The following is a 17,022-nucleotide window of genomic DNA, read 5'->3' on the forward strand; positions in this document are numbered from 1 at the left end:
TATTGGGATGTTCTAATCCTTGTTCATTAATTTGTACCACTGATCATTCCCTTACTTTTCCTTTAGTATTTGCGACTCTCTCTCAGCACACCCCTTACCCTCAAACCTGCTAATATTTTACGCCTACATTTCTTACTAATGTATGTAATCATTACATTTCACATCTATATGCCTTTATTTCAACTTCTTAATTTTTTTTCTTTTTTTTTTAAGGATTTTATTTACTTATTTGACAGACAGAGATCACAAGTAGGTAGAGGGGCAGGTAGAGAGAGAGGAGAAAGCAGGCTCCCCACTGAGCAGAGAGCCCGATGTGGGGCTCCATCCCAGGATCCTGGGATCATGATCTGAGCTGAAGGCAGAGGCTTTAACCCACTGAGCCACCCAGGCGCCCCCTTAATTTTTTTTATTTTCGTAACTACACATGATCTCCCTTAGCAGACTCATTCATTCCAGAGGCTTCAAATATTGATAAACTCTTTTCTTGACCAAACCTTGTTAGGCTCTTTTGATTCTCTTCTTGCCCCAGCCTGAACTCTCTTCTTGGCCTGCTGCCCTGTCCTTGGTCTGCTGTGGCCATCCTTAGGAAAGAATTCTGTTAAGTAAGTTTAGGAAGAATCCCCTACTCTTGGTATCTGATCAAGTTTTCCATCCCTACCCTTGATATCAAAGTCCCTGGCCTGCCTCTAGCAAGAATTGTGTTATCTAGTTAGCAGCAATCCTTTCCTCCTTGATGTCTAATCAAGTTCCTCCTCCTAATTTTCTTTCTACTGACCTTCTCAGTTTGCCCTCTGGCTGTAAATATCCAGCTATCTTTGCTGTATTAAGAAGCAAATTCAATCTGTCTCCTTTATTGCAATAGTCTTAAATAAAGATTTGTTTTTAACAACTGTCAGATTTTTTTTTTTTTAATACAGTTTGACCTCTATGTGAAGAGCTACCAGATCACTATCTTCAGGACTGCATTATTACCGGCTTTCTTTCTGATGCATAGCATCTAAGCCAGTCACCAAATGTTTTATCATGTAAGTCTGGATCTTTCAGATGGGTTCTGTAATTGTTAGAGATAACATCCTTTTCATATTCTAAGCTGGGTATTTCAGAATCATTCTGGGCATCATAATTTCACTGCTCTCTCCCCTCATACTTCAGTCCAGAGTTATGGACATCCTTCATAATCCATGCCCTCTGCATTCATTCAACCTTATCTTTCTGTCTTCTGCTTTTGTCAGTCCATGTTGGAATCCTTCATTGGCTTATTAATTGATCAGTCATTTCCTACTCTTTCTCCTTTTAATCCTCCTGTAAAGTACCATCAATTCATTTGGCACAAAATAAAACTTTAATCCAATTACATCATGCTCAAATATTTCTTTTGCTGCCCAGTGCCTACAAATCTATTTCTCAAAGATGGTATGTAAGCTTCTAGTGATACCTGAAGTAACAACATAGGTAATAAGCACATATTTTTAGACATATTACTAAAATACATGTAATATGTTAACTTTCATTTGTGTGAAAGTAACAACATAGGTAATAAGCGCATATTTTTAGACATATTACTAAAATACATGTAATATGATGTTAACTTTCATTTGTGTATTATCACAATTATAACAAGATAAAATAATGTTACTTTTTGTGCACACCATTATACTTTTTTAGTAATTCACCAACTTATTCTAGTAGTTGACAGTTCTTTAGTATAAAGCGGAAATTATAATATAGTATGTGAGAAATAAATCCCTGGCTCAGAACAGAAGTTCTGCTTTCTTCATCTATGTACCCTTTGCCAAATTACATAATAGCTTATGCTTAAAATTTCCAATTTGTAGGATGGAAATAATTACGGAATATACCTGAGATGGTTGTTATGAAGTATGATTGAGATAATTTGTATTGAAGAATGACTAGCAACTTAGTGTTTGGTAAAAAGTAATGTCAGTTATTAATATTGTTATTAATATTTATCTACAATTTTGGATTCAAATTTACATTGTGACCTGTTTTTTTTTTTTAATTTTCTTTCTCTTGTTGAACCATCTTTAACCAGTACTAAAAAAAAAGAAATTTAAAATTCTAATGTTAAAAGAAGTGATGGAAAACAATACATTTTACCATACAGAGAAAGCATTTGCCACAGGATCACACATGAATTTAAGAAAATTATTTAGATACTACCATAATCCTCAACCATGTTAAGACTAGGGCAATAAATTTGGGACTATCCTTCAGCTTGGTAAAGAGATAGATAGTTCCTACACACAACTTCTATTTCCTCATGAAACTTGTTGGTTTTCATATAGAAAAATTCTCACTTGTCTATTAAGTTGGAGGAAAAACTTCATCATTCAAGATGAAATATTCAGCCTCTGATGTAGTGCATATAATTAGGGCTGGTTTTGCAAATTAGCAGAAGTCATCTGAACCAACTAAATTTCTTCTCACAAAGCAAATTCATGTCAAGAATATATATAGGAGGAGGAATAAATGTGATGATTGCAAAACTCAAATTAGGTAGTTAATGCTTCAATATGAGTAAGTTTTATGCATTATGTTATCTGAAATATATGCTTATAAATTTGTATGAAAAATCATAGAAAATATTTTAAATATTATGAAAACCTTTTAAATTACCTTTTTCTAAAACCATAATTCACAGCTGATCAAAGTAGAAGAAGAATCCTTTTCTAATATTTTGTGACTGTTTCCAAATAATTTAATATGTCTGTGGAAGTGTAGATTCTGGACACTCCTAATGGCTGTAACAAAACACATGCTTGTTGAAAAATATATAATGAGGGGGAGATTTTCTAGACTCAAACTTTATCAGAAAAGTTGATTAAGTATTTTTAATGCTTTATTTTGAAATAATTTTACTTTCAGAAGAGATATAGAGACAGTACAGAGTTCTAATATGCTTTTCACCCAGCTTCCACTAGTATTAACATATTTTAGAACCATGGTAAAAATATCAAAGCTAAGGAATTAACATCAGTATAGTACTGTTAACTAAACTACAGACTTCCTTGGATTTCCTCAGTTGTTCTACTGACTATCCAATTTAGGGCAACAATTTGCATTTAGTTTTATTCACCTTAAGTTTTTTCCACTCTGTATCAATTGAATAGCACATTGTTCATTTCATCTTACTTCTCTAGACTTACTGTTTTTTTCTTAATTTGCATGCAGGAAAACCCACTCTTTAAAGTACTAAGCTATAGGAAAAAAAATGTATTAAGCTATAAGATTATGATGAAAACATATACAGTGCTCTGTCTACCACTATAATACACATGCAGAGTTATTCTGTTGCCCCCTGTATCCCTTAATACTGTCCTGCTCTCAACTGACCGGTTTTCTGTTCCTTTGTGTTCCCTTCTCTAGATTGTCATATGAATGGAGCCATGCATCAGGTAGCATTTAGATTTGGCTGCTTTCACTTAACCCAGTGCATTTAAGATTCAGCCATGTTGTTGCCGACCAGCAGTTTGTCCCTTTTTACTGCTGAATAATATTCCATCATGTGAGTATACCAGGGTTCATTTATCCCCTCATTTTAAAAAGCATCTGGCTTGTTTCTAGTTTGTGGTTAGTCATGAATATTTTTTTTTTTTTTAGTCTGTAGACTTCATGATGAGAAAACAAGCATTTTAACTAAAAATATCCCAAGAATCTTCACATTTTACCAGAGAAGTTCTACTAAAGGCTACACACGTATTTATTTATTTATTTATTTATTTAAAAGATTTTTATTTATTTGACAGACAGAGATCACAAGTAGGCAGAGAGAGAGGAGGAAGCAGGCTCCCAGCTGAGCAGAGAGCCTTATGTGGGGCTCGATCCCACATGATCGGATAATGACCTGAACCGAAGGCAGAGGCTTTAACCCACTGAGCCATCCAGGCACCCCTGCACACGTATTTAAATAGTCTCAACATCAATAATAATGAGGGAAATTCAAATTAAAACCACAATGAGATACTACCACATATCTCCTTACTATGAATTAAAGAAACAAACAAACAAACCTGACTTTCTTAAGTGAATAAATACAATTTACTTCTGTATATTGGTCATAAATATTGCAACCTTGTTAAACTTTCTTAAGCAAATAGGCCTCCTTCAAGGAAAAACTGGGTTTTCAGTTTGTTGCCGTTATGGTGAGCTCTGAGTGCATAGCCATGTTAAATCCAAGTAAGTGCACCAATAACTGTTTCTTAGTTTATTATAGTTTTGTGGACCTCATGTATTATGAGGCAAATGATTGGTTTTTGGGGCTAGATGTTTTGGGGGTCTATCTCTCAGGATGAAGTCTTAAAAGTTAAAGAGCCAGATATGGGTTCCAACCTCTTTACTTCACAAGGGGAAGCAGAGACTTTTGAGTTCCCTACTGATTGTATGGCACTGTACTGGGGTAGGGTTTATGATGATTGGGTGTCTCAGCCTTTCCTACCTATTTTGATGTTGGTATTTTTTCAGTTGCCTAATATGTAGGAGTCACTGAGCTGGTTTCTGGATTTCTTTCAGAGGGAATTGCTCTATGTGTAGTTGTTCATTTGATGTGTTGTGGGAGGAGGTGAGTTCAGGAGCCTCCTATGTTGTCATCTTGAACTGAAACCTCAAAAATTTTTCTAATGGGAGTTAAGAGAGTTGACCTTTGGTCCTGGTTCAACTATTACTGCATGATTGCAACTATATCACTAAATTTCTCAGCCCATTTTCATATCCATAAAATGGGATTTGTGGAACCATACAATGTCTAATGCTAAAAATTCTGTGATTTTGAATTATAGAGTTTGAATCTAAGGGAAAAAAATTGTGGGATGAAGGTATCTATCACTGTGAATAGGAGTTAGCTGAAATAATAAAATTGGAGAAACATAAAGTGTAAACTTAAGAAAAGCACAATTATCCATTTTTTAAGGTTAAAGTATCCTTGGGGCACACAGGTGGCTCAGTCAGTTAGGTGTCTGCCTTCGACTCATGTCATGATCTCAGGTCCTGGAATTGAGCTCCCAGTCGGGCTCCCTGCTCAGCAGGGGGTCTGCTTCTCCCTCTCCCTTTGCCCCTCTCTCCCATTTGTGTTCTCATCTTTCTGTCTCTCAAGTAAAGAAATAAAATCTTAAAAGAATAATAAATGTAAAGTAGCTTTTAGAAACTACAATAGAATGTGTACAGAATGATCTTCAAATTAAATAAGAAACTGCATTGATAAGAGGGCTTCTATTAAAAACTGTGAGTTGTGATCAAAATTAGATGATTTTTTAATTCAATTAACTCAATAGAAGTAATAAAAGCAAGAGGTTACTACACAAATTATAAAAAGAGGCTGTTATACAGACTAGCATTAAAAAGTTTTGATCAGGGCGCCTAGGTGGGTCAGTGGGTTAGAGCCTTTGTCTTTGGCTCAGGTCGTGGTCTTGGGGTCGGTCCTGGGATCGAGCCCTACATTGGGCTCTCTGCTCAGCGGGGAACCTGCTTCCTCCCTCTCTCTCTGCCTGCCTCTCTGCCTGCTTGTGATTTCTGTCTGTCAAATAAATAGATGAAATCTTAAAAAAAAAAAATTTTATCAAATCAAAGTAAAATTGACCAAGAACAAAACTTAGGAATGCCCAATTGGCACACAATGCACTAGATTTCAAGAAATTTAACTGTGAGGGGATGGTATGCTAGATGTGAAACATGGGGCATATATGTCTCATTAGTGTGTTTGGAGCTACTCCAATATTTATTGATTGTGGTCAAATCATCCTACAATTTACTTAGAACCATATCCTGGCTATAAAGCTTTGGAATTACTGAAATCTCAACAGAGCTGAGATGGAAATTTTCTCACCTTTGTTGATTAAAGAGCTGAATTTGAAATGAATTTAATTGCATTCAAATTTAAATTGTGCTACTTTTAGAGACACTCTTTTAATTAGTATCCAGCTCATTTGTGTGCTTGTTGTGTTACTTAAGTTTTTTGATCATGTAGGAGAATAGCATTTTAGCTCCTGTTCTTAATTTGAAATACTGAAGATAATTTGATTATAAGTTTGAAATACTGTGGCAGTGTTTAAGAACATTTGGTTTGTTGGATTATGTGTTTGATTAATTGTGTGTTAATTATAAAGAGGTAGTAATAATCATTCTCATTCTTGAATAGGGAAGGGCACTAAAATACCATAATAATTAAATGCCATAATAATTGCCAATACAGCCAACACAGAAACAATACTATATACAGGCTGGATGACTTCAGAAGGATTATAGTACATATGAAAACCGTATAAAAAGAGTATTCACTATAAGAAAGAAAGACCTCTTTGAGATTCCCCCTTAAATAAATGTGAAGAGGATAAAGAATGTTTTTAACTAATTTCTAAATCACCGATATCATTTTATTTCTAAGACTAACTAAAAGATGATATCAACTATCGATGCATATAACATTTAAATAATTATTATTTTTGTCTCCTTAAGAAATTTATGACAAAGTTGTTTGAAGAAGTCATTTAGACAATGTTTGAGAGGACATTTGGTAGAATGAAGATATATTTTAATTGAATTTGTCTTAATTATTTTTTAGTCTTTATCTGTCAGTGATGACCAAAGTTTGATTTTTCACATGTAGTTTGTCAACTGGCATACTTTTAAAAACAGAAAGTTACTGTTGATGGTAATGGTGATGATAATCATGTTGATCTGTACTATTACTAGTTTAGGTCTTAGACTTTTCCAACTTAAGATTAATGACACCCTTCCTCTAAGATACATATCCATGTTGGCACAGTTTTCTTTGTTTAGCTAAAGGCAAATAGCCAACCCTAAACATAAGTAGGATGAACTGAGGAATTACAAATCATCCTTCTCAGGAACTAAAATATTTGTAATGGGCCACATGCATAGTACGTATACAATAAATATTAAGAGGATTTTTCTTGGTACCACCAGCCATCTTTTGTTTTCACTAACTGGTAATCCCCCCCCACCCCTCGCCATGAGCAAGTTCCTTTCATAGTGACTTTCAAAGACCTCCTTTCTTTCACACCTTCTTTCCTCTCTGATATAGCTGCCTATATTATTTTGGTAAATGTCAGCAAAAGTTTCTTGTAAATTATATAAAAGTGTGTACACATGTGTGTATGCAAACACACATGTGAAGGCCTGTAGGTTTGTGTATGAGAGATTTATTTGTCTGGTTTTGGATGCTTGTCTTGGGATTGATTGGCCTCAGAGAAACCTGCTCAGATGTCAAATGTATCTTTGAGACATATCCTTGAAAGTGGGTATATCACCTGCGTAAGCAAGTATGTTGTTTCTTTTCTTCTTGAGTGTCACAAAGCTTCTCCTACTCAAGCGTTGTCTTTCCATCTCATCCCTCATTCTTATCTTTTCTTGCTTCAGCACACATGATTCTGTCTCCATCCCTGATTTCTTAGTTCACTGTGTATCAACAATCTCCGGTTCTGCCTGTGTCCAATTCCTTGCGATTATCTTGGATTGTGAGTGTTAATGCATCCATAAAAAGCCTGCATTGATGACTAGTAACAATGAAACAGTATAAGATCTTATCAATATTGTGAAATCTTCCATTATTTGCAGAAAGAGAATAAAGGGGGAACGAAGAGGAGATGACACTGGTGACTAAGAAAAATTATTTTAGTTTCATTACAATCTTAAACTGTTCTCAGGATTTTTAGTTTAGGACTTTACTAATCTTGATGATTTGCACTTACAAATTATAATAGCAAGGAGGGAGATGACTGGTAATTGGACTGAGAGCAGAAACACAATCCAAAAATTCCCATGATCACTGTGAGATTTCTAATGATTCACTTAAAAATTGATGTGCATTTTATAGTCAACTCTCTTCTATGTAGAGCAATATTTGTTATGATGACATTCCTTTAAAATTGCTCATTCCTTTAAAATTTGATAAAGTTGCCATTCCAGAAAAATCCTGCCAAGTTATTCTTCTATATTTATGTACTCATCAACAAATCCCTCCAGCCTGGAGGATTACCCTCCCAGTTTGAGAAACATGGGTTTATTCCTATTAAGACTTTAAGCCATACTCTTAAAAGATGGTACTTTAAGTTTTAACCCAAATATATGAATACCCAAATGATGAAACTGTAGGCATCTTGGCAGGGAGACCCTACCAATGCACCCATTTACAAAGAAAGTTCTCATTATTTTATTCGCTTTGTTCTAAACAACTGAATACCTTCAATCCATTATCAGGTATCCAAATAGTGCTAAGTATGCAATTGTGTGTGCATGGCTCTCCAAGAATGGTTAAATACCACATTGCCAGAAAGAAAATATGTAAGTAATGAGACATTTCAAAAAGCAGCACTGAGACCAGAAAGAAGTAAACAAATCATTCAGTAACAATGTCTAATATTCTATATGAAAATATGCATCTGTTAAAGAAAATTAGAGTTACGTTTTAATATACAACCTTAAGTGAATATTAAATGGTATGTGATAAAAGAGGGTAAAACCTGAATTAAAATATATATACTTTCATTCCTTTTAGGTAAACAGCTTAAATAGAAGTAGTATTACAAAACTAGTATTATAACACTTTTGGTCATATGTTCATGTTTGAGTATGAGCCCTTTAAATACAAAATGAGAGGAAATAAGATGCAGCATGTTTTTAGCTGACTTGGATAAAGTTTAGCTGACTAGGATAAAGTTTAAATGAAGCAGAGATGCTATTGAAAATGCAAATCTGAAGCTTAGATGGTTCACATTTCAAAGGTGCATAATCCAACCAGATAGTGGCAAAGAGGTGGAAAAATTGAGCTTGTTACACTTACCATTCGCCAACCTGTGTATAGAACTTTGTTATTATGTGTTTATCTATCTATCTATCTATCTATCTGTATCTAGATATCTATATCTGTATCTATATATTCTTTGAAGCTAAGGATACATAACCTTAAGTTTAGTATTAACAGAAGAAAAATTGCTTTCCCCAACAAACTCATAAGGATGATGGAAATCAATTCCAAAAATGAATTACCCTTTGCAGCTAAGCTTGCACTCCTAGTTATAGCACTGCTATTGATGGGTGAATACACTGCTTATAGCTGGTCATCATCTCTATGCCACCAGGACTCTCTGCTTTGTTTGTCACCCACAAATGTTCTATTGATTTAGATATAAATAAGAAATTTGCAACTGTATCTTCTCTCTTGAGTTACAGAATTAGTTATGAGCACATTTACTTAATCAGGAAGAGAAAGAAATTTGCTCATCTACAAGTTTATTCACGTGATCAGTGAATCAACCAGAGGGAACAATGCAAGTTCCTATCCTACCCCGCAGGTTATGGAAAACCTGATGCAGTATCTGGAGAGATTTGCATGTGGATCTTGGCTCTCTAGTCCTCAGTTCATTTTATTAATATGTGATTGAGGTGATGCGGGGTTGAGTACCACAACCTCATACTGAAACATGAAAAGAACAGGATATGCTCCTTTAATTCAGAAGAGAAACACAGGATGGAATTTTTGTCCATTTGCCTTATGATATTCGAGGTGTCTACCTGGGAAGCAAAATAGACTGGTCTAGTTCTGGTGGTAATACTGAAAAATATTTACAAGCTGATATTTTGTTAGAAGTTTGCATCCATATTTTAGTCTTTTTAACAAGTGTCCAGTGGGAATGAGAAAATAAAAATAAATCACAAAGTTGATTGAGGACAATGAACCATGGTCTTCCCGGCCTTTCCTTCTTGAAAATAGTTTAAAGAATATAACCTTAAAACTTCCCAGAGAAGTCATACCCAATAATCATTGAGATAAGATTTATTTATCACATTTTAATTTTTAAATTAATAAATATAAAATTGAGCTCCTGGTGCTTTCTGATTATCAGGTTTTACATTGACAAATCACACCTACTCTTCCATATTATGTCAAAAATGCATATATCAGCATGTTGATATACCTGCTATGCCTCAGCTTGTCCACAGGAAAATATGTCATCATCTTTATCATCTTTGCAAATTACAGATGAGGACCTTTCTTTCTTTCTTTCTTTCTTTCTTTCTTTCTTTCTTTTTTTTTTTTTTTAAGATTTTATTTATTTATTTGACAGAGAGAGATCACAAGTAGGGCAGAGAGGCAGGCAGAGAGAGAGGGGGGAAGCAGGCTTCCTGCTCAGCAGAGAGCCGATGTGGGGCTCCATCCCAGCACCCTGAGATCATGACCTGAGCCGAAGGCAGAGGCTTAACCCACTGAGCCACGCAGGTACCTCAAGAAGAATTCTTAAATACATTATACTCTATCGAGAATAATACTTATTATTTAGGTAGTAATTTCTGAAGAAGAATAATAAAAATATATAGAATTGTATTTTTCCAAGAAAGAAAATGTGTTTTTTTTTCCCCAATCGATTCTGTTGGTGAGATTGTATGACAACTGCAATTATTTGTGATACTTGCGAAAGTGGAAGCTGAAGATCCTCTGCGTGTTTAAAATATAAGAACTCAGAGGGCATTTGGTAATCATTTGTTGCTGGATAAATGTCCTCTTACACGGTAACCCTATTCCTGGTATTCCTATTGATATGATTTAAATCTTTATGTTTCTTAATAAAAGGAAGAACAGTTTATTTATATACTTTAAAAATTCTGCAAATCAGTTAGACAATTATCTGTCAGATTATCTAGCAAAAATTTTAGTGCAGAGATTTTGTACCTAGAGTATATAGATGTGATGAAATTTACTGCTTACAGAGTCAGAGGCCACCGGAAGCACTGACCTCAGATCTGTTTGGAATTCACCCCAGTTCTTTTTGAAAGGACTGAAAAGTTTCTGAAGTGGTTTCTGCCTTGAAGACACCAAATTTACTTTCCAAACTGTTTAATATTTGATAATCACACAAACTGCTCATTTTCCCAAAACTTCATATGCAAAAGAAAGAATACCTGGGCAAAAGAAAGAATACCTGGACATTTTATTGAATGTCTAACTTTTCAAAGCATATAGAATATAGTGTTGCCTGGGCGGCTCAGTCAGTTAAGCGTCTGACTTGATTTCAGCTCAGGTCATGATCTCAGGATCTTGAATGTGAGCCCTGAGTCAGATTCCGTGCTGAGTGTGGAGCCTGCTTAAGATTCTCTCTCTCCCTCTCTTCCTCTGCCCCTCGCCTACCCCTTGCTCTCTTAAAAAAAAAAAAAAAAAAAAAAAAAAAAAAAAAAAAAAAGTGGAATATAATTGAATATGATTTATTAATTCTGATTGATAGCTTTTTAGTGTGACATTCACAATAAATAGTGCTAAGTGCCAGTGCTACAAAAATGAAAATATACATACATATGTAGATGGATATATAGATACATACCTCTGTATTTAAGATACATAATTTACTTGGGATGGATTTATAAACATAATTTTAGTAGAATATGTATGGAGTAATACAGAGGACTCTGAAGAGTGATGATCTAATTACCCGGGTTAATTATATTATTACATATGACACATTATGCACACACCCTACACCCATTCATTCATTCATTCAATAATACAATCACACGTTGATAAAATATTTGAACAGTGTTCTGACTTCTCTGGTTAACCTTATAAATAGCATTAAAATTCCTGCCACTTGAGTTTCAGGAAAAGAAATCCAACACAAGTCTGAGTGAAGATTCATATTTCGGTTTTAAAGGCAGGAAAGCAAGCTGCACTGCCCTACCCGAGAGCAGGTGACTTGTTCTGGGAATCCTTTCTTTACTAGTTTCAGATAGATGTTGGCACAAACTTTCACTAGACATCTTTAGAATCTCTTTTACTTCTTGGGTAATTCGCAGATGTCTTTTAAAGCAGTAATGATAAAAGGGGGTGTATTTTACAACTGGCTGCAGTGCCTTGGAATTCCCAGAAGTGGCTATCTGTGCTTTTTTTATAAGCAGTTGAGCCTTTGTTAAACAATGCCTTAGATGTCAGGGTCCTCCTGACTCAGTAACTTCTTCCATATTGTCATTACAATCAAAAATCCAGATTGGTAAACCCAAAGGCCTAATAGATAGTCTCTTCACAATATTGTTGAAATGTCTGCAGAGGTTGAATGAGGTCATTTTCTTGGGATCACTAATCCATATGAGTTACAACTAGCCTCAAGTGTCGATTTAGATTATGGCAAGTTTTACTTGATAAGGATTGTTATAACTCATGCCCTTTAAAATCTCTGTAACTGTTACATTATCTGGATACAAGGATGGTGGAAAACAGTTTACAGCATTTTCCTTCTAGCAAAACCAGCAGAGGACAAAACACTTCCTTTTGTCACTATGATTTTATTAAGAACTCTCCAAGGGTGCTTGTAATGTTAGAAATGGTACTTCTCATGGCATTTATTTTCTTGAACAATACGAGATGAATGTAAATTTTGGAACTAAATCTCTCAAAAACATTCTTTCTTAGTAAGTACACATTGCATTTTTTTTTTCATTTATGTTGCAAGTGTACAGTTATCGGTCTAAAAGAACAATGTAGGAGATTGCAATGGACTAGAAGAGATTTATAGGATGAGCTCACTTTAAAAGGACTCAGGTTTATGAGTTTTCTTGAGAGATGGAGTGCTTCCCTTATTTACTCCAAGGGACAAAAACAATCAAATACTCTATGTTACTAGACCAAGATCACCAATGGGAAAACAGTAGCTATAGTAAAAGATGCACTTTACTGCATCAAATAAAATATCCATATATAATGAAAAAAAATTATGTCTTAGGAAATGAAATTAGAAGCCCCAAGGGACTCAGAAATAAATACAGTAGAAATTGAATATTGCATTACATAGACCTTTAATTAGCCTTTGTTCACCGAAAAGTATCTTACAATAGCAGTTTTATTAAAACAAATTAAAATAAAATTATGTTCTAAACATAAAATATAATAATAAATGCTACATGTGACTATATCTCAAAATAACACATTTTACTGACCAAGAAATAATTTATGACCTTTTTTCCCTTTTTTTTCTCTTAAAGAAAATAAAATATGTGCATCCCTGAGTGGCATAAAGCAAACAGCCCATATAAATAAAGATATTTCATACGTATTTTTAGCCTCTTATGAAAGTCAGTTCTGGCCCACAGGAAATCTATGTACTGTTAATATTGCTGTATGTGTGAGTTAGTGGAACAAATCCTGTATAGTGGTTATTAAAACTAAATTCTAGTTCTGATATTTATCACGTACTGGCCGTCTAAGGCCACTGCTCATTGATTTAGCCTCTAAGGGAATTATTTTCCTTATCCATTAGAAAATGGCCTAATAACAACCACTTACCTGAAAATGTACATGTGAATACCTGGAAAAAAAGAAAACTCTATAAAAATTTGCTACTGACTGGGGCATCTGGGTGGCTCAGTGGGTTAAGCCTCTGCCTTCGGCCCAGGTCGTGATCCCAGGGTCCTGGGATCGAGCCCCGCGTCGGGCTCTCTGCTCATCGGGGAACCTGCTTCCCTTCCTCTCTCTCTGCCTGCCTCTCTGCCTACTTGTGATCTCTGTCTGTCAAATGGATGAATGGAATCTTTAAAAAAAAATTTGCTACTATGTTGACAAAAAGTATTTTATATTTTTTCAAATATATTTATAATTAAAATTTAGTGTAATTATTTTTCCCTAGTCTTTCCTCCATAATACAGACAATAACACCATAAAATTACATTTATTGCTATAGGTTTATTTAATAAAGCAAATTGAAAATACTGCAAGCTGTATTATAGATGGGGAAAATAAAGTAGTGACTAGTGACAATCAACCAGGTCATATTAAGACAAAATAACTCTTTTGAGTTCCTTAAAGACCTATGAAATAAATGGATTATTTTTTACTAAGAATTCTCTATTATTCACGTCCTATTATCACATCTGTTTTTACATAATAATATAGAAATATATAGATGTAGAATACGGCTTTCAAAAGTTATGGTGGGAGGTCTGTCTTCATCTTGCATAACTAGTTAGCCATTATAGGCTTCCAGTCTTGCAAACTTTTGTTGACTCCAATACCTACCATTGCCCCTCCTCCAAATTCACTGTGGCTCTGATTTTTGGCCCAAGGTTCTCTTACATCAACAGCTGAAATAAATTTCTAATTTGACTTCCAGACTCTGGCCTGGCTTTCTTCTTATTTACCCTTAGAGTTTGTGTTAAGCATGATTACTTAAAAAGTATGCTTACCATAAATTAAAAAAAAAAAATAAATGTACTCTTACTTTCACTATATGACTTCAAAAAGTTTCCTAAGTATTTACCTAATAAGGTGGAACTTACATATTTCTATGCTCCACATACTTACCAATACTAGGTACTGAAGACTGTCTAGCATTTGGCAACTTGATGAATATAAAATGATATCCCTTTAAGATTTTAATACAAAGAAACCAATAACTAGAAGTGAAAAGAATTCCAATTTGGAAACAAAATATTTTTTTTAATGTAAATCATCTAGAAAATGCTTGTTTTAAAAAAATCTTCTGAGGACATTGAGGAAAATGTTTAATGGCCCTTAATCAGTTCCCTTAAAAATGTACTTTTTCAGCCTCAGGTACAAAATTTTTTATTTGTATCCTGAGTGCAAGTTATATGAATTGTTTCTTCAACATGCATGCTTGCCTGCATTCATGTTCTTTACAGGAACAACCTTTTCCATTTCACTGCCTGCTGAAATCCAGCACATCATTCACGACCAAGTTCATTGTAATGTTCCCTTCTGAGTTCTTGCTAACTGTCAATAACCCTCTTCCTGCAGCAGATTTTATAGTTCTGTAGCTGATATTAAGCAGCACCTCATTCAGAACTAGTTGGTATATAATTCTATCACACTGAAATACAGGAGATGTACATCATTTCCATTTTCAATTTGTGAGTTTATTTTTTAAATTAGGAACAATGTGCTGTATATTCATCTGTGTATTTTTAACCCTTAGCCCAGTGCCAAGAATAGTGGGTGCTCAAGACCTTCTAAACTGGATTCCTTTTCGTGTCAGTCTTTCTTAATGAATCAATATGTAGTTAGGAAAAATGAGTCCTGGATAAACTTGTAAAGCATGCTTAGCTTTCAATAACCACAGGTCTGCTTAAAAGTATAAAGGTTAAAAATTGCTTGTGTAGTATTACTTTAATTTTTCTATTTAGTGCAGTTTCCATAATGTAATAAACCAAGGGGTATTTTAAAGATAAATCCCTAAAGTTACCAAATAATTTAAAAGCTATCAAGCATACTCTACAAAAATGTATTGACTACAATGCACAGAAATCAGTTGCATTTCTCTATACCAACAGCAAGACAGAAGAAAGGGAAATTAAGGAGTCAATCCCATTTACAATTGCACCCAAAACCATAAGATACCTAGGAATAAACCTAACCAAAGAGGCACAGAATCTATACTCAAAAAACTATAAAGTACTCATGAAAGAAATTGAGGAAGACACAAAGAAATGGAAAAATGTTCCATGCTCCTGGACTGGAAGAATAAATATTGTGAAAATGTCTATGCTACCTAAAGCAATCTACACATTTAATGCAATTCCTATCAAAGTACCATCCATCTTTTTCAAAGAAATGGAACAAATAATTCTAAAATTTATATGGAACCAGAAAAGACCTCGAATAGCCAAAGGGATATTGAAAAAGAAAGCCAACGTTGGTGGCATCACAATTCCGGACTTCAAGCTCTATTACAAAGCTGTCATCATCAAGACAGCATGGTACTGGCACAAAAACAGACACATAGATCAATGGAACAGAATAGAGAGCCCAGAAATAGACCCTCAACTCTATGGTCAACTAATTCGACAAAGCAGGAAAGAATGTCCAATGGAAAAAAGACAGCCTCTTCAATAAATGGTGCTGGGAAAATTGGACAGCCACATGCAGAAAAATGAAATTGGACCATTTCCTTACACCACACACAAAAATAGACTCAAAATGGATGAAGGACCTCAATGTGAGAAAGGAATCCATCAAAATCCTTGAGTTGACTACATATATCTAGTTAAATAGTTGGTATGACTATATATAGAAGTATGCTCATATTGATCTACTGCTGTTTTACATAGAGATGCACTTTGTTTTTCACCAAATCTAAGATCCAGTATATTCTAGGAAGCTCCATTGTTGATATATAACTAGGAACAGTTAAAAAAAAATGGATACACCATTTTTTTAATACTTATCAAATAAGCTATGCTATGCTTACTTAAATATAGACTTGGCTCACTTGAATGCAAACACAAGACCAGGAAAATACAAACATAATAAATTAGATAAGATATTTCTAAAATCTTTTCACATCTAGAATCAAATGCTTCTGAAATACTTTGCTACTGAGAGTTCTTGATGTCACTTTTTCTTCCACATAAGACTGTACCATCAAAGACATTGATGTTGGAATACTTTAAAGGAATCGTAAAGAACTAGTAGCCATCAGTTCCAAGTTTTTAAGCACATTTGCACTTACATACACCAAGAGGATTTTTGATTCCTGTCTTGAGAATATTTCTAAATCATAATCTCTCTTCCCTCCTTTTCATAATACTTGTTTCCCTGGGATGGGGTGCTCTGCTATTGTCTTTAAGATTTTGCTGAAAGCTATTCATACTCATTCTGTACGTCTTGATGCTGGTAATTTTCAGACCTTGTGTGATCATTGATAGCTACTCTATGACTGCTGCTTTAGATAGCTACTCTATAACTTAGATAGCTCTCTATGACTCTATGACTGCTGCTGTACTTAAACAAAAGTACCCACTGCAAGATGCTGTTGACTATGAGATGTATCTTAGTTTGTGATCTTAATATATGAAAAAATATTTGACATAAAATCAGAGGAGTATAGTATAATATTTATAGGCAGCAATCTACAAGATTTCACTTTCACAATGTATACATATATCCTTATGTTGTACACTTTAAATATCTTATAATTTTATTTGGCAATTATGCCTCAGTGAAGCTAGAGAATCCTCAGGATTTTATATTTTACAATGGTTTAAGTATCTTTT

Source organism: Mustela lutreola, chromosome 13, assembly GCF_030435805.1.
Source record: "Mustela lutreola isolate mMusLut2 chromosome 13, mMusLut2.pri, whole genome shotgun sequence".
Lineage (NCBI taxonomy): Eukaryota > Metazoa > Chordata > Mammalia > Carnivora > Mustelidae > Mustela > Mustela lutreola.